The sequence below is a fragment of the Diceros bicornis genome, chromosome 22, assembly GCF_020826845.1.
Source record: "Diceros bicornis minor isolate mBicDic1 chromosome 22, mDicBic1.mat.cur, whole genome shotgun sequence".
NCBI classification, from domain to species: domain Eukaryota; kingdom Metazoa; phylum Chordata; class Mammalia; order Perissodactyla; family Rhinocerotidae; genus Diceros; species Diceros bicornis.
In genome coordinates, this window is record NC_080761.1 from 17,458,772 (window position 1) to 17,485,867 (window position 27,096).

Below are 27,096 nucleotides of genomic sequence, written 5' to 3' on the forward strand. Positions count from 1 at the left end.
AACCCGACATGCACAATTTCTCTGCCTCTCTACACTTACACACTTCCTTTCTTCTTACTCTGGCTGAATCATTGGCTCCTATCTTAGGTCAATCCTGCCACTTGTGATTAGATACCTTCTCATCTACACAAAAGCATTACTACAGCAGCTGTCCCCATATGGCTGCTGTATCATCAATTTTTCTCTCTCCACTGCATATGCTGTGATATTTCCCATCTTTAGAGAAAGATTCTCCATTTACTCCATCCTACCACTGCCCCATTTCTCTGCTTCCCTTCACAGTAAAACTGCTCACTTTTCTGTACAAATATCCAAAAGAAATTCCAGAGGACCACAGTATGGTCTTTGGTTATGTGAATTGTATTCATGGTGTCTTCAATAGCTGATTTATTTAAGTATTTTTGAATAATCAGTGCTAATTTAGATTGGCAGAGGTTACCTTCAGAGTATGAGTAGTTTTTGGTATTAAGAAACATAATTCATCAACAATCCAAAGAGGCTTATGCACCTTTATGTTCATTGCAGAATTATTCACTATAGCCAAGACATGGAAGCAACCCAAGTGTCCCTCGACTGATGACTGGATAAAGAAAATGTGGTATATATACACCATGGAATACTACTCAGCCATAAAAAAAGACAAAATCATCCCATTTGCAACAACATGGATGGACCTGGAGGGTATTATGTTAAGTCAAACAAGCCAGAAAGAGAAAGACAAACAGTGCATGATTTCACTCATATGTGGAAGATAAACCAACACACAGACAGATAGAACTGTTTGGTGGTTACCAGGGGCTACAGAGGTGGGAGTGGGCACAATGGGTGGAGGGATGCACTTATATGGTGACTGATAAACAATAATATACAACAAAAATTTCACAATAAAAAAAATGAAAAGCTAAAAAAAATTAAAAAAAAGAAATATAGCCTAAAATTTTTATTTGAAATGTAAATAATAATCATAGAAATTTTTTTTAATCCCTCCTTCACTTCTCACTTGAACCTACTCCAATCAGGTTTTCATTGCCATACTGCAGCCGGTTTTTGTCAGCTCTACCAATGACTTCCATATCACCAAATCCAAAAATCCATGCTCCAACTCAACTTACTCCACCTCTCGGCTGCCTTTGACCCAACCAATCATTCCCTCCTTCTTGAGGTGCTGTCTTCACTGGGCACTAGGTCATCACTCTCTCTTGGTTCTCCTCCTATCTCATAGGCTGCCTTCTCTCAGCCTCCTTTTCTTTTTCCTCCTCATTTTCCAACCTCAAATCTCTTCCCCTTTATACAACTCTCATTCTTTAGGTAATCTCATACAAGATCATGATTTTTTTTTCAGTTTTATTGAGTTATAATTGACATATAAAATTGCAAAATTGTAAGATATTTAAAGTGTACATAGTGGTGATTTGATTGATATACATATACATTGTGAAAGGATTCTCCCCATCAACTTAATTAACACAGCCATCACCTCACATATTTACTTTCTTTTTTTTTGGTAAGAACATTTAAGTTCTATTCTCTTAACAAATTTCAATAATATAATACAGTGTTATCAACTATAATCACCATATGACACATTAGATACTCAGACCTTATTCATCTTATAATTGAATGTTTTTACCCTTTTACCAACCTCTTCCTATTTCCTCCACGCCTCGCCCCTGGCAACTACTTTTCTACCTTCTGTTTCTTTGAGTTAGACTTTTTTTTTTTTTTTTTTTTTTTTTAGATTTTGCAAATAAGTGATACCAGGTAGTATTTGTCTTTCTCTGTCTGGCTTATTTCACTTAGCATAATGCCCTCCAGGTTCATCTATGTTGTTACAAGTGACAGAATTTCCTTCCTTTTAAAGGCTGAATAACCTTCCATTTTACATATGTATATATATATATATATATATATATATACACACACACACACACACACACACACACACACCATATTTTCTTGCAGGATCATGATTTTATTTATTTTATTTATTTTATTTATTTATTTATTTGGAGAAGAAGATTGACCCTGAGCTAACATCTGTTGCCAATCTTCCTCTTTTTGCTTGGGAAAGATTGTCCCTGAGCTAACATCTGTGCCAATATTCCTCCATTTTTGTATGTGGGATGCCACCAAAGCACGGCTTGATGAGCAGTGTGTAGGTCCGCACCCAGGATCCAAACCCGCGAATCCTGGGCCACCAAAGCGGAGCACATGAACTTAACAACTACGCCAGCCCAGGATCATGATTTTAAATGCCATACATCTATTGATGATTCCCCAGTTTTTCTCTCCAGCCAATACTTTTCCTTTGAATTCCAACAGAGAGATCCAACTGCTTATTCAATATTCCCATTAGGATATCTAATAGAAATTTCATATTTAAAGTGTTAAAAACAGAACTCTTAATTTTCCTCCTCAAACTGTTTCTCCTGCAGTCATCTTAAACTCAGTAAATGATTCCATTCTTCCAGTTTCTCAGGACAACAACCTTAGGGTTTTCCTTGACTCCTCTTTCTCTCTTCACCACATTCAATCTAGTGGCAAATCCTCTTCATTCTACCTGATCACTTATAATCCTATTTTCTATTATCACCATGATCCAAACACTTTCATCTTTCACCCAGATTATTGTAATAGATCCTTAACTAGACTACTCACTTCTACCCTGACTTCCTTAGAGTCTATGCTATAAAAACTTTCTAGAGCAATCCTTTCAAAATGTAATTCAGAGCTCTGAGGATTAATTTCTTCTTCTCACTCAGCACCAAATATCAGATTGCCAGTCTACTTTAAGGTCATAAAGTACTTTTTCCAACTCCTGATGAAACATAAAGAATGTATTCCTTTGGTGATCATCATTAACTGTGACATGTGTGGAACCTCATTGTTTGCTGAAGTCATGTGATCATTGATGAAAAAAGAAATCCAGAAAATGTTGGGAAGCCATGGATTCAAACAAGCAACAAAAATATATAACAAACAATCAATAGTCACAACGAAAAGGCAAATAACCGAACTGAAAAATAGACACGCAGTTTGAATAAACATTTCTCCAAAGAAGATGGCCAATATACATATGAAGGGCTGCTCAACATCATTAGTCATTAGGGAAATGTGGTACTTGAGAAAAGACACATTTAGCCATATCCCAATAAAAGTTTTGAACTCTAAGGATAAGAAGAAGATATTATAACATTCCCGATAGAGTGAAGAAGTTACCTACAATAAGAAAAGAATCAGAAAGATATCACATCAGACCACAACACTGGAAGCCATAAAGCAATGAAACATCCTTACATAATACTAAGAGAAATTCCATACCCAGGCACCATTTCTTCAGTCTATAAGAGTGAAAGAAAATATTTATGAGGGAGGATGTGCAAGATTTCAGAGAGTATATCAGTATATTTGAGGAAAATACTCAGGAAAAGACTAATCAAACATCAAATAAATCAGAATATAAATCTCAGTATGGGAAAAGATGAAAAAAGAAGAGTGATTGGTAAACAATGTATCTTTAGATGCGTATATACACTGCATAGATGGAAAGATTAAAGACTAGAGATAGGTAAGTCTAAATGAGGGCTTTTGAAATGGAAGATTTATATTATAAGAACAATTCAAATGACAATCTAGAACTAAAACACTAAATATCAGAAAAATCTAGGTGTTGAAATTCTGGTGGGAAAGAGGAGGAAAATACAAACATTTGAAAACTCACCAGGCATGAATTTCTAGCTGAATTTTATCTAACCTTTAAAGGACTGACAATACTACTTTTATTTAAAATACTCTAAGCCGTAGAAAAGGATGAAAAGCCTCCAACTCATTTTATAAAATCAAAATAAGACAATTTCACAACAGGTTCAAGAAATCTAAATAAAACATTAATAAGTAGAATCCAGTAATGTGTGAAAAAAACCCACAACAGACTGTGATTCTACGAAGTTAAGGGTGGTTCAGTACTAGGAAGTCTAGCAACAGTCGTTTACATCAGCTCTTTGAAGGAAGAAAAACATATGATCGTATCTCTAAGTGCTTAAAATGCATTTAGTAAAATGGCAGCCATTCCTAACGAGTAAAATAAGAATTAAAGAAATTCTATAACATAATAAAGGCTATTTACCACACTGATGGCAGATAGTATCCTAACGTAAAAAATTCTAAAGCCATTTTAATTTAACAGAAACTACACAGGGAAGCTCATCATCCTCGTTGTGACTAAACATTGACTTGGAAGAAATCCCAAACTCATTAACACAACAAAATTAAATAACTGACCTAACATTTGACCTAACATTTGAAAATAAGAATAAAACTCTTTGTTTTTGCTGATAATGTGATTGTTTTCCTAAAAAAAGCAAACAACAACAAAAAAGCCCGAGAGACTCAAGTACAGGTAATAAGAGAATTTGATAACATGGTTGGACAAATAATAAATATTTAGAAATCAATAGCTTTTTCCAAATCCTAACAATAATTATATAGAAGTAGAAACATGGAAAAATATTTCATTCACAACAATGGCAATATATAAAATATTTCAGAATAAGTTTAACAAGAAAGAAATTCCATATAAAAAATATATATTTATAATATATAATTATATATTATATTAATGTTTATATAAATATATAAAATATATATATTTTATTGAAGAAAATAAAACGGGATTTGAACAAATGAAAAGAGAGACCATGTTCTTTTTTCCCTTTTCAGTTATTTTATTGAGATCATGATGGTTTATAACATTGCATAATTTCAGGTGTACATTATTATATATCAGTTTCTGTATAGACTGCATCGTGCTCACCACTAGTAGTATAACTTTTATCCATTACCATATGTATGTGCCCCTTTATGCCTTTCACCCAGCCCACCCCCACCCTCTTCCCCTCTGGTAACTACTAATCTGTGAGAGATTATGTTCTTGAATGAGAAGACTAACACTGTAGAAATGTTAGTTTTCACAAAATTAATATATAAATTTAGTGTCATTTCTATTGCAACACTGTATTATTTTCCTATTGCTGCTATAACAAATTACCACAAATTTAGTGGCTTAAAACAAAGCACAATTATTCTCTTACAGTTCTGAAGGTAAAAGTCTAAAATCAGTTTCACAGGGCTAAAGTCAAGGTATGGGCAGGGCTGGTTGTTTCTGGAGGCTTTGAAGAGAGAATCCATTTTCCAGCTTTTTTCAGCTTCTTGTGGCCACCTGTATTCCTTGGCTTGTGGCCCCTTCTTCTATCTTCAAAGCACATCACTCCAATCTCTGCTCCTGTTATCACATTGCCTTCTCTTCTGACTCTGACTCCTTCTGTGTCCCCCTTATAAGGATTTTTGTGATGACATTGGATCCACAGGATAATTCAGGATCATCACTCCATCTCAAAATCCTTAACTTAATCACATCTACAAAGTCCCTTTTGCCAGACAAAATAAAATTTACAGGTTCCAGGGATTACGAGGTGGACATACTCGGGGGAGGGCAATAGTCCGTCTACCACAAACACAAATAGGAGTCTTAAAATTGTTATGAAAGAATAAATGCCCAAGAATAGCTAAGAATGTATGCAAAAGAAGAATAGTAAGGGGTAGGGAGAACATTTAAAGCCGCTATAGTAAAATCAGTAGAGTATTGTAGAGAAATAAATAGATTAGTGGAACAGAATAGAGAATCCAGAAAGATATCTCAGTAAATATGGAAACTTAACACTTGACAAAAGTGCTATTTCAGGGCCTGCCCGTGGCTTAGCGGTTAAGTGTGCATGCTTCACTACTGGTGGCCCAGGTTCAGATCCCAGGCTCACACCCATGCACCGCTTGTCCAGCCACGCTGAGGCCGCTCCCACATACAGCAACTAGCAGGATGTGCAACTATGACATACAACTATCTACTGGGGCTTTGGGGAACAAAAAGGAGGAGGATTGGCAATAGATGTTAGCTCAGAGCCGGTCTTCCTCAGCAAAAAGAGGATTAGCATGGACGTTAGCTCAGGGCTGATCTTCCTCACAAAAGAAAAAAACAGAAAAGAAAACAAAGAGGCATTGTGGAAAATTGCAAAAAAAAAAGAAAGTGCTATTTCAACTCAAGGAGATAAGAATGGATACTTCAATCAATGATGCTAACACAACTATCAAGTCACGAAAAATAAAAGTAGACTTGTATGCTACAAAATACAAAATGATACGAATTGCATAAAGAATAAAGGTTCAAATGTAAACTAAAACAAAAAAATAGTGTAAGAAAAGCTAGAGCATGTACAATGTAGAGATGAGGAACACCTTCCTAATTGAGTCTGGAATCCCAAAAGCTATTTTTAAAAAGGCAGACATATGTGAACATAAATAAACGAAAAAACTGTATCTGGAAAATGTGCCAGGTAAAAAATCAACTGACAAAAAAATATGCTTCAAAAAAATTTGTAGTGCAAAGTTAAGTGTTAGTGTCTCTGACAAACAAAGAGCTCTTGCAAATGAACACGAATGAGACAGACAACCCATTAAAATCAGCACACGCTGCCTGTCTGTCAGTTGCTCCATTTTCCCATCTTCCTGTCTCTAGGGAAGGCTGGCTTATCGTTGGGTAGAATTTTCAGAGTTCTAAAATACTATTATTTTTATAATTCTGTAGCTGTCAGAACCAAATGAATAATGACTTCACTGGTGACTAATACGAAAATGGTTGTCTGTTCCTGCCAGTGAGAGAATCAAATATTTTTCACTTCTTTCTCTGACGCTGTTTAAACTGAAAAAAGAATGTCCTTATTCATTTGGTTTTTTTCCTTCTCTTTCTCTCTGTCAGAGAGCACTTAAAATTTTCCATGATGAGCTAAGGTTTGGGTTTTTTTTAATGGACTCAATGTTATTTTGCTTTGCAGAGTAATTTTCCCATCTGAATTTCAGACTTTAAGGTAGGGTATTTTATTTGTTGCAGTATGTCAACTTTTCCCCTCTTCTTTTATTCAGTAAGCTATGCTAAATTTGAAAAGAAAAAAATAATGATCCAGAGCTGGCAACACAGGAGGAAAATAGAAGCTCATCTTGTGCCTAAGACTGCAGGCTCACTTACTTGTTACACCCATAAACGAACTTTCTGTTTTAATTCAAACTCTCCCTCTTCTAAAACATAAATCCAGACTGAAGACAATGTGTGTTGCAGACAAATCTCTATTGAAATCCAAATCTAGAATCTACAGAAATTCTAGATGACATTTGTGGTGTCTCAGAAAGAGACAAATACAAATTTTCTTCAGGGAAACAATATGACGGGAGGCACTAGAGCACGGAGTTAAGAATATCAGTCCTAGAGCCACACAGGCCTCAGGCTGAGTTTCTTACTGAGTTTTTGTTCGTTCGTTTGTTTGTTTTTTGGTGAGGAAGATGTCCCTGAGTTAACATCTGTGCAAATCCTCCTCTATTTTGTTTGTGGGTCATCGCTACAGCCTGGCTTGATGAGCGGTGTGTAGGTCTGCGCCCAGGATCCAAACCCAGAACCCTGAGACCCAAAGCGGAACATGTGAACCCAACCACTATGCCACCGTGCCAGCCCCTCTTACCGAGTTTTTTACCCTCTCTAATCCTCAGTTTCCTCATCTGGAAAACAGTATCTGCTTCACAAAGGTTTAGAGATTAAATCAGATAATGCACGTAATTTAGCCAAGAGCCTGGCATATAGTAAGACTTCACATGTTCATTTTTGTTATTTTGTTCTTATGTAGAGCCATGAGCACTAGATTAGGAGAGTGGCTATATTTCCATCTCTCTTCTGGGAGGCCACTGGCCTCCAGTATATAAGGTAAAGGGTAAGTAGAGGTTTTAGAACTCTGTTCCTCGGAGCCCTGGGATCCCGCAGAGGGGCCTTTTGAGTTGCAGAGGCATCAGCCTGAGGCTGTGATGGTGAGTGAGAAGTTTTTTTTTTTCTGTTTTATGTAAAAGAAACCTGCCTAAGATTTTACTTCAAAAACCACTGATCCTTATAATCTGCAAGGCTATTACAATTCTATTATTCAGTGGGCATTCCTCCTTTTTAAAATGACTTTTCCCAACATTTTAGTCATCTCTTGTCATTATCCATCCTTAGCCACCTGATCCCTCTGGAGAGAAAGAAAGCGTGTGGGAAGCCCCATGTGTTTAGTAGGGATTACTTTGATGTATTATGCCTTCTAGGAGGTGCTTGCATTTTAAAAGAATCCAAACAAGAAGAGAGCAAATAAAGATTGCTTTTCTGTCGACAGAAATCCTGGGACTACGGGGAAGACTTGAGGGAGGGAGGGCAGGGTCGCCGGCATTTGTGAAGAGATTCTGAATCCACACAGCAATTTCACCTCCATTTTCTCAGCTGATTAACACAAGCTTCCTGTAGGTGAGATGGTGGCTCAGTGGCTTGTCTCAGTTGGCAGAGTTAGGCCCTGACTCAAGTCTTGGGCTCTCTCCCCAGACTCGCTCTGTCGCCTCCACCCCTTTGGGAAGCCAGGCCTGCTGATCACCCACAAGGCGCAGGCTTTCGAATGCTGCATTTGCAGAAATGGCACAAGGAGGACGGCTGGTTTTCCTGACGCTTCCTCCATGGGAATAAAGGAATGGCTGTAGCAGACCTGTCAGCTCTCAATGAGCTCTTTGTGCAAACAAATTCCAGAGTTTTTATGAACGATGGTGGCAGTGAGGGCTGCTTTTCCCCCCAGTAGTCAGAAAGTTGATGCTTCAGCCATGCCTGGCATTTCTCCAGAAAACTCTTGGCCATACACACTATGAGTTGCAGACTCCCAGATTAGTGAACTCCGGAGACTGGAGAAAAGGAGATAGAAAAATCTTAGAGCAAACCAAGAAGTCCTTATTTTTAATGAGTAAATTTTGCTTTCCCTGTCAAAATCTCTGGTGGCACAATTTTTTAAAGTTCAAAAAAAGTAACCATGAAAGTCATTAATCACTGGGGGGGAAAGATTGCCATTTTCTATCATATTCCCACAGAGCAAAGTTACCAGATTTGTACTTACATGCTCATATCAATACTGGCTGGTATGAGGGCAGATGTGTCATAAGATCTTGATACATATTTGTTGAATGAGTGAATGAATGAATACGTCCTTTAAGTGTGGGCCAAGAAATTATGATAGTAGAAGCAACAGAAACAACATGATAACCTCCTCTGGGATTGTCCTTCATTATGAGTGACTCCTTAGAAGCACGAGCAAATAACTCTGAGGTTATCCCTTATTGCCCCTTGGGAGATCATCACCTTGTTATTGTCTTAGCAGCATGTCTAAGCAGAAAGAGCCAAGGTGGGGTATTTATGAGGTTTGGGGGATCTGATTGAAGGCAGGTCTTTCAATGCAGGATTGTGATATAATAGTTTAGAATTGTTGGACACAGCAAGGTGAGGGGTTTGCAGTAAGTTTTGAAGAGTCCTGGAGAGAAAACTGTCATTTGATGCTATTCAATGAAAAGTTGAACAGTCTGATGTTCATTCAACTGGTTTTTTCCAAAGTTATTTGCAACTTTTATTATCTTGAGCAAGAATTTCCTAGAATAGAAAAGTCCTGGTGATGAAGACAGTGGAATAGCAAGGTCATGTTAATGAAGAGAGCAGAATAGTACAGTCATGTTCATCTAGACCAGAGTCTGAAAACCACAGCCCAAAGGCCAAATCTGGCCTGTGGCCTGTTTTTGTAAATAACGTTTTATTGGAACACAGCCACGTTCATTTCTTCAAGTACCATCTGTAGCTGCCTTCATATTACAAATGCAGATTAAAGTAATTGTGACTCAGACTGTTTGGCCTAAATAATCTAAGTAGCCTAAACAAAGTCTAAAATAGTTACTACCTAGCCCCTTACAGAAAAAGTTTGCAACCTCTAATACACTAAGCTGTGTGGGAGTAGATGGTTTCATGTCCCATTATATTCATTCATTTATCAAGTATTTATTAAGCACCCTCTGTGAGCAAGTCACCTTTGTAGGTGCTGGGAATACAGCACTCAACAAGACAAATGCCTGCCTTCATGGAAATAAATCAATAAACATGTAAATCAGATAGCGATTAGTGCTCTAAAGAAAAATTAAGCATGGGATGAAGATAGAGGTATAGGTTGGTAGAGGGGGGAAGGGGACTCTTTTGGATGTGGTAGTCAAAGAAGTCTTCTCTTGAGAGGTAAGGTTTGAGTAAGAACTTGAACGAGGTAAACTATGTGGAGATATGGATAGGGCTTTGGGGAGAGATTTTCACACAGAGGGTACAGACATGTGGATGTCTGGGGCTGGAATAAGCTTGGTGTGTTGATAATAGCAAGCACACCAGTGCAGCTAGAGAAGGTATGCAAATGGGAGAATGGAACAAGCGGAAATTGGAGAGGTAGCAAGGGCCAGATGAAGTAGCAGAGCCTCGGGGGAGGTGGCAGGCTTTGAATTTTATTCTCAATATGATGGAAAGTTAACTGGGGGTTTTTAAGCAAGGAGATGATAGGATGTGATTTCTATTTTAAAGGTTCACTCTGAGTGCTACGTAGAGAATTGACTTTTAAGGGACAGAATGGAGGCAGGGATGCTACCACAGGAGAGAAATCATGCTTAGATTACACAGCGGGGCCCAGCGGTGGTGGATGTGCATCAGTGTGATTTGGGATGAATTTTACAGACACAGGTAATAAGATCTACTAATGAGTTGCACGTAGGGTATGAGAGAAAGAAAGAGTCAAAGACAATTCTGAGGGTTTAGAATTGAGTAACTTGGTGAATGACAATACCATTATATGAGATGATGGAAGATTTGGAGGCAAGCAGGAGTGAAAACAAGAGTTCTTTTCTGAATTGAAAGCCCAGAAATAAACTCACACATTAATAGACAGCTAATTTTTGACAAAGGAGCCAAGAACATACAATGGAGAAAGGAAAATCTCTTCAATAATGGTGTTGGGAAAACCAGACAGCCACAAGCAAAAGAATGAAAGTTATTTATCTTGTACCATGCACAAAAATTAACTCAAAATTGATTAAAGACTTGAATATAAGACCTGAAACGATAAAACACCTGGAAGAAAATATAGGCAGTACGCTCTTTGACACCTGTCTTAGCAGTATCTTTTTGACTATGTCTCCCCAGGCAGGGGAAACAAAAGAAAAAGTAAACAACTGGGACTGCATCAAACCAAAAAGCTTCTGCACAACAAAGGAAACCATCAACGAAACGAGAAGACGACCTACCAATTGGGAGAAGATATTTCCAAATCATATATCCAATAAGGGGTTAATATCCAAAATATATAAAGAACTCATACAACTCAACGACAAAAAACCAAACAAACTGATTAAAAGGGCAGAGGATCTGAATAGGCATTTTTCCAAAGGTGTACAGATGGCTAATAGGCACATGAAAAGATGTTCAGCATCACTAATTATTAGGGAAATACAAATTGAAACCACAATGAGATATCACCTCACACCCATCAGAATGGCTACTATTAAAAAGATAAGACTAGTGTTGGAGAGGATGTGGAAAAAAAAGGGAACCCTCGTACACTACTGGTGGGAACGTAAACTGGTGCAGCCACTATGGAAAACAGTATGGAAATGCCTCAAAAAACTAAAAATAGAACTACCACATGATCCAGCTATTCCATTGCTGAGTATTTATTCAAAGAACATGAAAACACTAATTCAAAAAGATATAAGCACCCTTGTGTTCACTGCAGCATTATTCACAACAGCCAAGACTTGGAAACATCGTAAGTGCCCATCAACGGATGAGTGGATAAAGAAGATGTAGTACACACACATACATATACACAATGGAATACTACTCGGCCATAAAAAAAAAAGATGAAATTTTGCCATTTGAGACAACATGGATGGACCTTGAGGGTATTATATCAAGAGAAATAAGTCAGATGAAGAAAGCCAAATATCGTATGATTTCACTCATATGCAGAAGATAAATAAACACATAGATAAAGATAACAGATTGGTGGTTACCAGAGGGGAAGAGGGAGGAGGGCGAAAGAGGTAAAAGGGCACTTATGTCCGGAGATGGATGGCAACTAGACTTTTGGTGGTGAACATGATGTAGTCTATACAGAAGTCGAAATATAATGATGTACATGTCCACCTGAAATTTATATAAGTAATGTTATAAGCCAACGTTACCTCAATAAAAAATAAAATAAAATTAGAAACTGAAAGAAAAAAGGAGTTCTGTTTTGTTCTTGTTAAATTTCACATGCATGCCTGTTAGACATCCAAATGAAGATGTCAAGTTGACAGTTGGTATGAATATGTGCAAATGGGATAGATCAGGCTTCAGATCTAATTTGAGATTCATCAGCATATGGATGGTATTTAAAGCCTTGGAATTTGGTGAGATCGCCTAGGAAATAACTACAAATAAAGAAAAGGGCTGATTACTAAATCCTCAGGCCAGTGCTGAACTGGAACTGGCTCTAGCCTGCCAGAGAGCTGATTGAGCACATCTCTTTCCAACTCCCCATTCAGTAACATCGTGCTAATAGCTTGAAATCAGCCATAGTGGAAATATTTGCTCCTTGAAAATTGGCAAACACCACACACCAGGGAGGTTTTTCCCCATAGAACCAGATGTTAAACATTTACCAGAACACCACTGCCTAGGAACCTCACATTTAGAGGTCAGGAAAGGCGAGAAGAAACAGTATAGGAGATTGAAAAGGACTGGAACATGAATGAGGCAGAAGGAATACCAAAAGAATGTGGTGTCCTTGTCCAAGGTTATGATGGTGTTTCATGACTTGTCCAAAAGTCAAGAGACTATTATATGGTCTTTCTCTTCTCTCCCTTCACAAAGACTTTCAGTGCTTGAGGTTGATAGAATATATCACATACAGAACATAGATCTTTTTGTTTAACTCTCCAATCTGTCCTTCACATAATGACATAAAACTTATCCTGTAAACCCTGATGCTCTGAGACACCGTTATACGAAAAAATATTTCCATGAGTTTTTTTTGTTTTGTTTTGTTTTTTTTGCTGAGGAAGATTGTCCTAACATCCGTGCCCATCTTCGTCTACTTTATATGTGGGATGCCTGCCACAGCATGGCTTGATAAGTGGTGCACAGGTCTGTGCCTGGGATCCAAACCTGCGAACCCCAGGCTGCCAAAGCAAAGCATGTGAACTTAACCACTACACCACCAGGCCGGCCCCATCCATGAATTTTAATGGAAAAAATTATGATATGTTCTATCTCAATTCAAACAAGATATCCAAGTGATTTCCACAAATAGAAAAATATATCATCAAAAGCAAGTTTAAATAAGTTATAAAGGATAAATTGAAAGTAAATAGAGACTGTATATAAAACGTAAATTAGTAAAAATTCATTTTAGTCATCGATAGAAGAAGAAATGTCTTGAGAGTGAGAAGTGGGTGGTAGAAGAAGATAAGTGTGAGTCATCCTTTGGGATGTATATTCTTTTTTTTAAAGTCATTTTTTTTCACACTTTTTACAACTTGTGTATTTCATGGTTATTGTGAGGAATCAGAATTGGCCACCTCAAAATATGTCTCTTTGCCTTGATTATTTTTAAGAACAAAACACTCTGAAAGAAACTTTGACCTCCCTCCCACCTAAGTGCCTAAAAGAAATTTAAGATAGAAGGCCTGTCCCCAGGACAGGCCATCACCATAGATAACTCTGGGTATCAATAGACTGTGAGTGTCCTTGCTAAGTCCATTCTTATCAAAGTTCTGTCTTTTTTGCTTTGTTTTTTTTTTTTGCGAGGAAGATCAGCCCTGAGTTAACATCCATGCCAATCCTCCTCTTTTTGCTGAGGAAGACTGGCCCTGGGCTAACATCTGTGCCCATCTTCCTCCACTTTATATGGGATGCCACCACAGTGTGGCCCGACAAGCAGTGCCTCCGTGAGCGCCCTGGATCCCAACCCAGGCCGCCAGCAGTGGAGCATGTGTGCTTAACCGCTACTCCACGGGTCCGGCCCCAAAGTTCTGTTTACCAAACATTTGCTTTTCCATCTCCATGTGAATTGCCTTCCTCCCCTTTGAAGTCCCAAACCACTACCCCCAACACTCTCCTTTGTCTTTAGCTGAAGATGCTATTAAGGTGATAACCTCTGCCAGATGGCTGAGTTGCTCAGTTTTCCTGAGTCTCTCCCATGTACGCACATTATGCAGCTTTGTTTGATTTTCTCCTGTTATGCTGTCTCATGTCAATTTAATTCACAGCCCAGCCAGAAGGACCCAAAGGGTAGAGGATTTGTCTTCCTCCCCTACATTATCTTACACTCAAAATGCACTATAGCACAGAAAAACCATTTAGAGCTAAAGAAAGGCTAGACACAAGATTGCTTTGAAGCATATGGTAACAATATATATGCATAATGGGATTGAAGAGTCCTAGAAGATGCTAGCCATTCAACCTGTTTGCCTGGCTCATGTATGCAAAGCAGAACATCTGGGTTTATCCAGACATGGTGCACAATGATGTTATCTGACTAGAAATTGTTGTGTCAAGTGAATTGGTGAGTGTGACTTTGCCTAAAACCATGATGTCAAAATAGCAGTTCTTATAGAATATATAGTTATATATATATATATATATATATACATATAGTTATTGTGCTTTGGGGTAAAAACTTGTAATATCAAAAAAAGAGAAATTGTCCAAAAAGTGGTAAAACTTTTCAACACCATTGTACTGAAAAGTCATTAACAGGACAGAGGTTATGGCAGGCCACTCTGTTGTCCAAGAGGAAAGCTCTCTCTGTTATACAAAAAGCAGCAGCACCTGGCCATTCTGTAAGTAGGTTAATATGTTCTGCTTTTGAAAGACTTCACCCTCACAGAACCCATATTATCATTATCATCATAATTATAGCTACTGTTATTTAGAAACTAATACATATCAAGCTAGCTAAAGATCATTTATCTTCTGTTATATAGAAGAAGAAGCTGAATGTCACAGGAAAAGAATAATGCACGAGAGTGACTAAAGCAGTGTCTTCTGAGCAACCAAAATTAAAAGGAGAAAAATTAAATAATATTTAAATATTAAACAATGATTTCTTTAACTGTGCAACCAAAACACTTGTTCATATGCTTCTTGACATCACACACACTGCTTCAGCAGTAGGGAAACAACAGAGCATGTATTTAGTAAGAATAACTTCTTAAAATAGGAAGCTACTATTTAGAAAGCTAAAACACAAAATCAGTACTTGATAGAGCAAAAGTTCAAACACAGCTCTCTCTGGCACCAAGGCTTATTTGCTTTCCATCCAAACAGGCAGCCTCTTGATTCCTCTACACAACTCACACCCCAGAGCTTGGCTTCCCTCTTGATAGTGGTGATCGCCTTTCCCAAGCCAGGATCCCAAGCCCCTTTGGGCTCTGGCGCTTTCTTTTCTGTCACACTTTCTGTTTCACTTCCCCTTCGTGTTTTGCCTTAGAAAGAAAGCTCAGTCAATTGCCAGAATTCTCCACATTCCACTCTATGAAATTCTAACCAGAGGACTGGAATGTTACCTATATGTGTACAGAAGTCTTAGATAGGAAGCAGACCCCATGGTCCTTTCCCTTCCCCAAACCCTATCATCAACAACACAAATAATATTGTCTCTTTCAACCACAAGGATTATTGTTATTATTGTTATTATTTCCGCCCACTTGAGGCCTGATCTGCTTTGAAAAAAGAAGGACTTACCCATTTGTGACAACATGGATGGACATTGAGGGTATTATGCAAAGTGAAATAAGTCAGAGGGAGAAGGTCAAATACCGCATGATTTCCTTCATTAAGTAGTAGATAATAACAACAATAAACAAACATACAGAGACAGAGATTGGATTGGTGGTTACCAGAGGGGAAAGGGGGAGGGAGGAGGGCGAAAGGGATAATTCTGCACATGTGTGTGGTGATGGGTTGTAATTAGTATCTGAGTGATGAACATGATGTAATCTATGCAGAAATAGAAGTATAATGATGTACACCTGAAATTTATAATGTTATAAACCAATGTTACTGCAATAAACAAAAAAATAAAATAAAATAGAAAAAAAAAAAAAGGATTCATCTCATCTGAACGTTAATGTCTTCATTTGCACTGTGTAATTTGCCTTTCTGCTCCCACCCTCTAATTCTCAGCAAGTTGAGAAGATGACTGATCAACATCAGTTGCACAAGAAGAAGGAAACCTACATGTTCACACTATTTCAAAACTTTGTGTTATCTTGTGGGTTTCCTAGGTTTGGGGCTGAGTCATCATTTTCTGCTATCCACTCTTACCACCAACTTGTTTCCCTATGCTGCAATGCCCCAAATACTATTTTCCCTGTAATAGAAGACTCGAAGGTGGCAAAATACAGGGCTTTCAAGGAAGAAATATCTGGAAGATGTCCTAGACAAAATCAAAAGCCAGAGTTAGCAGCTACAAGCTGCAGCCATTGGCCCCTACAGCCTCACCCACAGAAAGAGAAGCCACTAGGAGCCCTCAGCACGGAACCAACGTGTCAGAAGAACAGTCATTCCTACCCTCTGAGGATGCCATGGAATGTGACGGAAAGAGAGTGAAAGAATAGATTGCAAAGTCTGAAGGACCCATGTTTTAATCCCAGCTCTTTCACTTCAATTAATACATTCTTTCATTTATTCAACAAATATTTATTGAGGACCTACTATGTGTCAAGCGTTGTTCTAAATTTCGAAGATATAATGAGGAACAACGAAACGTCTTCACCCTCAAGAAGGCTAAGATTAAGAGTATATTTGATGTGTACTCTTGGTTAATTTACTTAACCTCTAAAACACTTGAAGGATAAATAACGCCTACATCACAGGTAAAGATTAAAATGAAATAATACAGGTAAAATGTTGTACAGTGCCAGGCACATGGTGAGAAGGAAGTCAGTGTAGCCATTCTTATTACATACGCACCCCCCCACTCCATTCCCCTAGTTCCAAGTTCCTCCCTCAGTTAAGCCAAACACTCCTAAGAATGTCATTAACTCTGACAAGCAATGGTAATCCAGATTTGGGGTTTGTGATCCTGTGATTTTAAAGGCATGGGCACTTCCTGGGCCTGAGTTGGACAAAGTCTCTAAAAGCCTGATCCTGAGGTACACTGAGGCCATGCTTCAAACCTCCTAGCAGGTAAGACAACAACAGAGGAGTGGAGGAAGTTGGGAGGATGTTTAAATGTTTAGGGAGAAGATACTGCAAACCTTAACCAGAGTAAGGCAAAGTTATGCAAATATCTCAAGCATACAGAACAATCTAAAAGAGAGACACTGTATTCTTTTATAATACTCTCTGCAGTATTTTAAGACATTTGAAATGATAAGCCTCTTAGATTTACTATGAAATCCAGCAAATGCTTAGTTAGCAGTTGTATCCATCAAAGATGGAATTTACCAGTTGCTACTAAGTTGTGGCATGATCTTAAGTTTAAGTAAATGTTTATGTGTAAGTTTCCAAAAGTTAGCTGGCATAAAAATTAATCTGGAAGGAGAAAAATGGGATTTTTATTCTAAGCTAAAAAATTGATCCTATAATTGGTTTTTTTTGTTTTGAGTTTTTACCCCTGTGCCCCTCTACCGCTTTAAACACTCTCTGGTATAGACGTGAAACAAACATGCCATTATATCTACCCATTGAGTAATCTGATCTTTAGCCAAAAAAGTAACTGGCTCCTAATAACCAGGTGTGATGCAAAGAATGTATCTGAAAGGTTATTCTACACATATACAAGTCAATGGGGTGGTTGTGTGAGTTCCATGAATTTTCCAGAAAAGAAAATAACCAAGGAAAAAGGAGCTTTTGTTGCAGAAACCGCTGACCAAATTAGAAACAGACAGATTTGATATTGCGTTCATCTGGGGAACTGTCTAGTCAAGTCCAGTCTATTCCTACCCCATGCCGAGCTATGAGGTAAATCACTTAGTACATCCTTGTGCTAAAGGGAACACAAGGCAGAATGCAAGATACTCTTCACATGTCAAGGATCACACAACCCCACATGCCAGGCTCTTGGAATTGAGAAATTTACCTCTATGTTTAGTTGTAAACTTTTTAAAATGCAATTTCTACTTCTAAGGCTTGTGAAATGTCTTCATTTCCTGACCTTTAGAAGTCATCTGTGTACCAAAATTATGCATTGTAAGTTGACAGGAACTGAGTCTGTAAATTGCTTTGGAGGTTTAAGAACTTGGTGTAACAGGGCAAGTGCCAAGAAACAGTATCCGGCAAAAGATTCCTTTCTTATCTTCAAAGGTTTTAATTCTGAGAATCCACCAAACTACATTCATAGCCCTTTGGCTTATGGCTTACATAACCAATTAGCTGGGACCTGGTACAATATGTTTAAAGTTTTAGATAGTATTAGTGTGGCGATATTGCATTGACGAGTATGAACATTCTCTTTGTTTTGTCAGATTAATTACCTGTTAACGCCCATCTGAAATATAGAACTAATTTCTTTTTCCCAAGTCTAGCAGTTATTGTAAGGGATCGCTACTCCAATTTCTGCTGCCTGTCTCCAAAGGAGAACCAACAGTTTTTCTTTTTTATTTTATTTCCTCCTAATTGGACAGCAATAGAAGATCTATGATCCTTCAACTTGGGCAAGATGGCATGTTTTCATCAACTGGAGTCAGAAAGTACAGAAAGACAGATAACTCACCATGAAGCAAAGAAAAAAGAAATGTTAGGAGATGTAGCCAAGCTCTGCTCTTGAATATTCAATATCTATTTTTCCTCTCTTCCTAACTAACAGACCCATATTTTGTTCACATCTCTACCCATCAGAGAGGGTGGCTCTATCCTCAGCTCAGAATTCATCTGAGACTACAAACCTTTTAGACTGTAGCTCAGGGTAAAACCAAACTTCACTTGGCAACCCAGTACATACATGTATTCTATGTAATTTTTATAGAAAATTGAAAAGAAAACTTAATAAAACAATATCCACCTTTATGATGTGTATTATGCTTTGATATGTTTCTTCTATGTTATTTCTTTTTTTAATGATTATTTTGACCCATTAAATTTGATTTCCCAACCCATTAATAAGTCATAAGGCAAGTTTCTAAAACACTGATCTAAGATCATATCAATCCTACTCCTCATGAATTGACTGGCTTTGGGCTTAATGACCCATTCAAGTTCACGAGACCCACTCAAGATCTGCCAGGGATTTTTCTTGAAAAATTTCTTTACTCTTAGAATTAAGAGGGTATATTATACTGAGTTCATTGATTAGAAGAACTCAATATTGTTAAAATGTCAGTTTTTTCCAAATTGATTTATAGATTCAACACAGCCTAAATCAAAATGCCAGAATGATTTTCTTTGTATATATTGAGAAGCTGATTCTAAAAGTTATATGCAAAGGCAAAGGAAGTAGAATAGTCAAAACAACTTTGAAAAAGACACATAAAGATGACAGACTTATACCACCTGACTTCGAGATTTACTATGACGAAGCTATAATAATCAAGACAGTTTGATATTGGTGAAAGAGTAGACACATAGATCAAGGGAACAGAATAGAGAGTCCAGAAATAGACCCACACAAATGAAGTCTACTGATTTTGACCAAAGGAAGAAAGTGACCTATAATATTAATGACTAGGCTGAAGCAAAAACATTTTGAGACAGCCACCTTGATCTGGCTCTTTTCATTTAGGAAATATTTTGAAACTGGAGTTTGGACAAAGGTATGTTGATTTAAAAATTATTTTTTATTACTACTTATGTGTGTAATAGAGCTTCCTTACCCTAACCCTGTGGTTCTCAACTGGGGGCAGTTTTGCCCCTCAGGGGACATTTGGCAAAGTCTGGAGACATTTTTGATTGTCACAACTGAAAGGGGGTTGCTATGGCATCTAGTGCGTGGAGGCCAAGGGTGCTGCTCAACGTCCTACAGTGCAGAGGACAGCCCCTCACAACAAAGAATTGTCCAGCCCCAAATGTCATTAGTGCTGAGGGTGAGAAACCCTGCCCTAACCTCATCTAAGTGACTTCTCTTGTATAATTTTTTACCCAAGAATTCAAATTATTGGAGACTTTCATTTTCAACTTCATTACATTCAGTGTTTGTATTATTTATGAATCAATATATAGTACTTTATTTTATTTTTTATTTTTTTTGGTGAGGAAGATTGTCCCTGAGCTAACAACCATGCCAATCTTCCTCTATTTTGTATGTGGGATGCCTCCACAGTGTGGCTTGACAAGCGATATGTAGGTCCATGTAGGTCCATGCCCGGGATCCGAACTCACAGACCCCGGGCCACTGAAGTGGAGCGTGCAAACTTAACTGCTATGCCACCAAGCCAGCCCCTCAATATATAGTACTTTAAAAGAACAGTTAGAATTTTTAAAAAATCTACTAAAACTAATTCAGCTTCTAAAAGTACGTCACTTGTCCCTCAAAAAAAATCCATTATAAAAGTTTATAAACAATTTTAATGTGTATGAATTACTTAGTTAAAAGAAAATCATTAGACATTTAACTGTACATTCTTAGCAGAATAAGGAATCATTTGTAGCCAAAATTTCCTTCTTTCCTTTTTAGCCCTGAGATGCTCCCCTGCAGTACTAAGTGTATATCTGATATGCATCATAATAAGGAAGGCTACAATAAGAAGTATGCATTTTAAGCTTTACTAATGGAAAGCAAATTGCCATTATTAAGGAGACAAACATAATTGTTTAATTGATGTGCAGTCCGTGAAGCTCCGAGTCACCACTGGGTTTGACAGCCCTTTCTGGGTGAGCAAGTGTGGTGACCCTGTTTCATCTATTTGTGATCTCTTCATTGGTATCTAATGCCCACCCATCCCTCATCCCAGCCCAGACAGCCACTTCATGTGAGACTTCTCTCCTAGAGAATGGGTCTGTGATGGAGAAAGTCTTGGTGAGAGAGGGAGACTGTTTCACCCACTATATGATAATTAACGGTTGTTTAGGCTGCATTAAATGGCCCAAAATTATAACAACCTCATCATTAACATTATGTTAGGCCAGAGGGTAAGTAAGTGCTCAAGAATGGACACAAGGGCCAGCTTGAAGGGGCTCTCACTGCCCAAATCTGGGATAATTCGAGCATAGAAATAAAAATAAGAGTAACGTGACCCATGAGTTCATAGTGATACTTTCTTTAAAAAATTTAAATGGGGGGGCCGGCCCGGTGGCGCAAGCGGTTAAGTGCGCGCGCTCCGCTGCGGCGGCCTGGGGTTCGCTGGTTCGGATCCCGGGCGCGCACCGACGCACTGCTTGGTAAGCCATGCTGTGGCGGCGTCCCATATAAAGTGGAGGAAGATGGGCACCGATGTTAGCCCAGGGCCGTCTTCCTCAGCAAAAAAAAAAAGAGGAGGATTGGCGGATGTTAGCTCAGGGCTGATCTCCTCACAAAAAAAAAAAAAAAAAAAAAAAAAAAAAAAATTTAAATGGGATAGGAGAGGGCAAGAGAAAGCTGTTCTTTACACAAAAATTCTAACTAATAAATGTGGAAGAAATTATTGAATTAGAAAATAACCATTTTGCAATAGCTGATTCAGCCAATAATTATCAATGAATGTTAAAACTGTTGACTGAAAGGATTTGGGGAAACTGGATATTCAGAATGTCACACAAAATATTACTTGTTAATTATACAGGCTAAAATATTTTTACAATGGAGAAATATGGCAAACATTACCAAATTTGATATCAGCAAAGATGGGACAAATTGACGTTATACGCCTCCTAATGTAATAAACCAAGAAGGACACAAAATGACTGACATAGCTACCATATAATAAAGAATGAGTCTGATTTTTGGTTCTTGGCACAGAGCTTCTAAAATCTGAAATTTTCCGGGTGATAGAAATGTCTTTGTTACTCCTGAGCCCCTTGGATCACACCTGAGTTTATGCTAACAAGGTAACTCATGGTGGGCCCCTAGATCACCTCAGGATGGGGGTTGGTTACCAGTAAGACCAACCACATGATTAGAGGGTTGAGACTTTGAGCCAGCCCGTCCTCTGGGGAAGGGAAGAGGGCTAGGGAGTGAGTTCAATCATATGGCCAATGATTCAATCACTGAAACTCCAGTAAAAACTCCAGACACTAAAGCTCAGCGGACCTACCTGGCTGGTGAACACATTGATGTCCTGGGTAGGTTACGTGCCCTGATTCTACAAGGACCGGGCACAGAAGCTCTGTGTTCAAGACTCTCTCAGACCTCACCCTATATATCTCTTCATTGGGCTGTTCCTGGGTTGTATCCTTAAAAATAAAATTGTAGTCATAAGTACAGCCTCAAGGACATTATGCTAAGTGAAATAAGTTAGACAGAGAAAGACAAATACCACATGATCTCTCTTATATGTGGAATCTAAATAAACATATATATTTTTAAAAAAACAAGCTCATAGATACAGAGAACAGATTGGTGGTTGCTGGAAGCAGGGGGTGGGGGGGTAGAAAAATGGGTGAACTGTGTTTATTTTTTTAGTTTAAATAAATTGGATTTAAAAAGAAAAGAAAAGAAAAAAATCATAAGTGTAGAACTTTTCTGAGTTCTGTGAGTCATTTTTGCAAATTATTGAAATCAAAGAGGTCCTAAGAACCCAGGAATTTGCAGCTAGTTCGTCAGAGTATGAGTAGCCTGGGGGTCCCCTGGACTTGCAGCTGACCTCTGAAGTGAAGGCAGTCTTGTTGGGGACTGTGCCCTTTACCCATGGGGTCTGTGCTAACTCCAGGTAGTTAGTACCAGAACTAATTGCAGTATACCAGTTGGTGTTGAAATAATAGGCTTCACACCAATAATGCTTGACTTGAATCCAAACACATGGAAACAAACCAACAAAAACAGACCAAGGGATATTCTGCAAAATAACTGGCTTGGACCCTTTGGAAGTGGTAATGCCAAGAAAGACACACACACACACACACACACACACACAGACTAGGTATGTGTTCTAGATTCAAGGATACTAAGCAAACATGACAACTAAATATGATGCGATCTTTGGATCCTGAACTGTAGAAACAAACAAGAACTTGTGTGCTTTGAAAAGAATGTCCTTGTGTTTAAGAGATACATGGAGAAGCATTTCACAGTAACTTGTCATCATGATGTCTGTAACTAAATCTCAAATGCTTCAGCAAGAAGAAACTAGTATAGACAGAGAGAAAGAGAAACGAAGGAAACGTTAACAAATGGAGAATCTAGGTGAATCGCCATTCATTGTCTTATACTTTTGAAATCTTTAAAAACAAAAAAGTTGGGGAAAAATTACTACATCAAGTGGGCTGCCTCAAAATGTCTCCTGCGTTAAAAGGCTATGTCAAGCACAGCGTTGTGAATGTACTTAATACCACTGAACTGTACACTTAAAAATGGTCAAAATGGTAAATTTTATGTTATGTATATTTTACCACAATTAAAAAAAAACGCTATGCCAAAATGTCTGCATCAGGTCTTGTCCCCTCCATGCAGGGGAGCAGGGAGTGTGAAGGTCATCAGGTGAAGTCCTGTCTGACTGACACAGGGGGCCAGGAAATGAGGTCTGAGGGGGAGGCAAGCAACCATAACGTGAAGCCATTAGAAGTTTAAGGCAGCTGACTAACAGGATGGGAACCCAGCTTTTCTAGATGATTCCGGCCTGGCTGCAGTGCAAGCTGCTTCAGCCCTGGCATCCCTGTCCTCAATGGCCCACGCCCCCCTCCCCTCCACTCAGGGGGACACCTGGCCAGGAGAAGTCAGCTGGTGCCAGTTCTAATGCATGGGACCCAGGTGCCTGGGGCGTTTTTATTTTGTCTCGATTTTTAATGGAAAAGTGAGTGAACTAACAATGTGGGCACAGCTCCAGATACATTATGCTGCTGGGTTGGCAGCTCCTGGGAGCAGCCTGCTGAAGTTCAAACCAGAGATGGTTTTTGTGAAGGTTAAGCTCTGCAGTCCTGGCTGGGGCTTCCGTTAGCCCAACCACAGAACAAACTCGGAGGCGGGAATGTGACAAAAAATGCTGTCACCCAAGGTTGCTCTTTTGTCTTTCATCCTGTAAGGGGGCTCATTACAGTTGTCCAGGTAGCACATTTTTTTCTTTTTGGCACATGACACGTTGACAATTGAACAATCTCAGAAAAAGTAGGACAACTTTTACATGTGTTCTTAGTCCTACATTTATCAGTCTAAGATGTCTTTCCCTCCCCTTCCTGCCTCCTCCCTTCCACTTTCTCTCTCCCTTTTTCTTTCTTTCTTTCTTTTGTGTTAGAATATACATGACATAATATTTACCTTTTTAACCATTTTTAAGGGTACAATTCAGTGGTGTTAAGTACCCTTTCCTTTTTAATTTAAACTAGTTTTTAGGATTTTTTTACAAAAAGTAATTCATGCCTATTATAAAAACGAATGCAAACACTATGGAAGGGGACAAAACGAAAAAAAGAAATTCTCTCACCCCATCCTCCCACAAAATGCTATTAACATTTTTTGTGAAGCCTGCCTGAAACATTTTAATGGACCATCGCTTTTTGGCAACACAAATGTGTTCACTTGGTCCTCAGGGGTGAGGGCGCTCAGGCCTTGGAAGCACAATGGTCGCTTTTTCTTCCTGGAGAGGCAGGTGAGTTTTCCTTACACACCTGTGCAAATACACACCCATGAGCAGACACTCATAGACACACACACATATACATGTTCACATGCATTTTTATAACCAACTACGTATACACACATATACATATTTTATACATATGCATACAGATATTTTATATTTATAATGAAAGAGTAATATTCATACTGCTCCATATCTTGGATTTTTTTTTCACTTACTAGTATGTTTGCCCCCCAACCACCCAAAATCACAGATACAGTTGGCTCATTCTCTCCTCTAAGCTTTAGTCGAACACTTTTCCCTGCCTACAAATCTCTCACCATTTCTCTCCTCTCTATTAATTCTACAAAGCCATCAAGATCTATCTCATATTCTGTATTCTCCAAGCATTTATTGTTTCTATATCATAATTTAGTAGCTACTTATACAGGAATGACCGTAGCTCAGTGACAAGGAGGATAAGCTCTTGAGTCAGTCATCCATAGGCTTTGGTCTCAGCTCTACCACTAACTAGCTGTGGAAAGGGCTATGGAAGTCCTCTTGGACATTTTCCTAAATTTTTCTGAACCTATTTTCTCATAGGAAAGTTTTAACTTTTTTATAAAAAGGAATAATGATATTATTATTTTTATAGAAGTTATACATGTATGTTAGGTGCTTGTATTAGTATTCTCCAAAGAAACAGAACAATAGGATATATATATATATGGAGATGAAGAGAGAGAGAGTGAGAGAAAGAGAGAGGTATTTATGTTAAGGAATTGGCTCACGCAACTGGGGAGGCTGGCAAGTCCAAAATCTACAGGGTAGGCCAGCAGGCTGGAGACCCAGGGAAGACTTACAATTCGAGTTCACACGCAGTCTGCTGGAAGTCTCGGTCTTCTTCTGGGGAGGTCAGTCTTTTTATATTAAGGCCTTCAACTGACTGGATGAGGCCCACCCACAAAATGGAGGGTAATCTGCTTTACGCAAAGTCTACTAATTTAAATGTTAATCTCATCTAAAAATTACTTTCATGGAAATATCTAGAATAGCGTTTGACCAAATATCTGGATACTGTGGCCTAATCAAGTTGACACATAAAATTAATCATCACAGTGCTTTTTAAATTTAAAAATAACTGAAATGGCACAAAGAAGAATTTTTATCCACTTTCACCCCAAATCCAAACACCTAGAAACAAGCAATTTCAATATTTAACAACCACTATTCTCCAAATTTCTATATGGCTAGCTAGGTAAGTAAAGAGAGAAATATAGATAAAAGACAAAAAGCATATACTATAAACACTTTTTAAAATCAAAGTTTATAATTGAATATTTCTTTAAAGGGAGAAAAAGGAACTAAAGTACAGCTTCAAGTAAACACTTATTTGCAATAAGGTATGTTTGTTCATTCCCAAAAGATCCTACTGGGACTCAGTAAAAACACTATGTAAAGCCACCAGGAAGTTAGAGTCACTACGGGTTTTTTCATTTTTACTATTTGTTACAATTTCAGACAGAATTAACTTCCTATTATGAAAGATAAACTAGAACAGTATACAACCTCCTGACTCCCTCCCTCTCTCCATTTTCTAATATTTGTTATTTGCATTATTAATTAGTTTCACACTGTTAAGATTTATAAAGCTTACATGACATGCCGAATTATAACTTCCACAGTTGTTTCATTTTAATTTTATACATAAATATATTTGATGCTTATTACCATTTCTGTTACTAAGCCATCTATATTTCCGACCTCTTAATTTTGGTTCTTCTTTTCGTTGGCTAGATTTTGTTAACAAATCTTTTATTTGTTTTTTTCCCAAATCATTTTTGTTTCATGGAAGCTTTATGAGTGCTGTATTCACAGTGACTCACCATCCTTGTTTATATGGGACTGTTGGATTTTGGCACTGCAAGTCCTGTGTCCCGGGCAACCCCTTGGTCCCAGGCAAATAGGGACAGGTGGTCACCGAAGCCGTATCCCCTAAGTTCTTGTTTTACACGCAGAGCAGCTTGGGTTCACGCTTCCCTGAGTGCACAGTAAACATCGCGTTGCTGATTCTGGCCCTGAGCGTTGCTGAGCAGTGGTGTGCAGCAGGCTCGAGTGTCTCCTATATACTTGTCGTGTTGCTTCTGCTCTGAAGCCCATCAGATTCTTTCTCTAGTTTTGACGTTCAGTAACTTTTCTTCTCTTAGTTTTTTCTGAGGACAGGAGGTATTTTCTCATTATGGAGACTAATCTCTTTCATTATTTCAAGCAGGTGTTCATTCTTGTTTTACATCTTCGAATATTTTTTTCTGTTCTCCTTCATTCTTTTCTCATCTCCAGGAACTCCAGCTATGTGTATTTTTGTTCTTTATCTCTCTATGCTTCGTTTTGAGTGAATTCCTGACTCCCGCTGTGCTGTCTGGAGTCTGGCCTGTGCAGTGTTTCCCCAGGCAGATCATGGGCCTTCCGAGAGCCATGATACTAGTAACCTCATCATCTTCTTCTCCATCATCCCCGTTGTGAAAA

The 27,096-nt window shown here is 38.3% G+C and overlaps 1 long non-coding RNA gene across 2 annotated transcripts in view; it reads right to left on the minus strand.

The window, feature by feature from the left end:
• LOC131419980 (uncharacterized) overlaps window positions 1-25,536 on the minus strand; it is a 118,960-nt gene extending 93,424 nt beyond the window's left edge. The window contains exons 1-3 of one of the 2 annotated variants that reach the window (XR_009223418.1): window positions 25,434-25,536; window positions 22,114-22,252; window positions 4,859-8,790 (exon numbers count right to left, since the gene is read on the minus strand). This is a non-coding gene — a long non-coding RNA (uncharacterized LOC131419980). Of the gene's footprint in view, window positions 1-4,858; window positions 8,791-22,113; window positions 22,253-25,433 lie in introns of those variants that run through there. The other variant, XR_009223419.1, reaches the window with a different exon arrangement.
• Window positions 25,537-27,096: the final 1,560 nt, after the last annotated feature.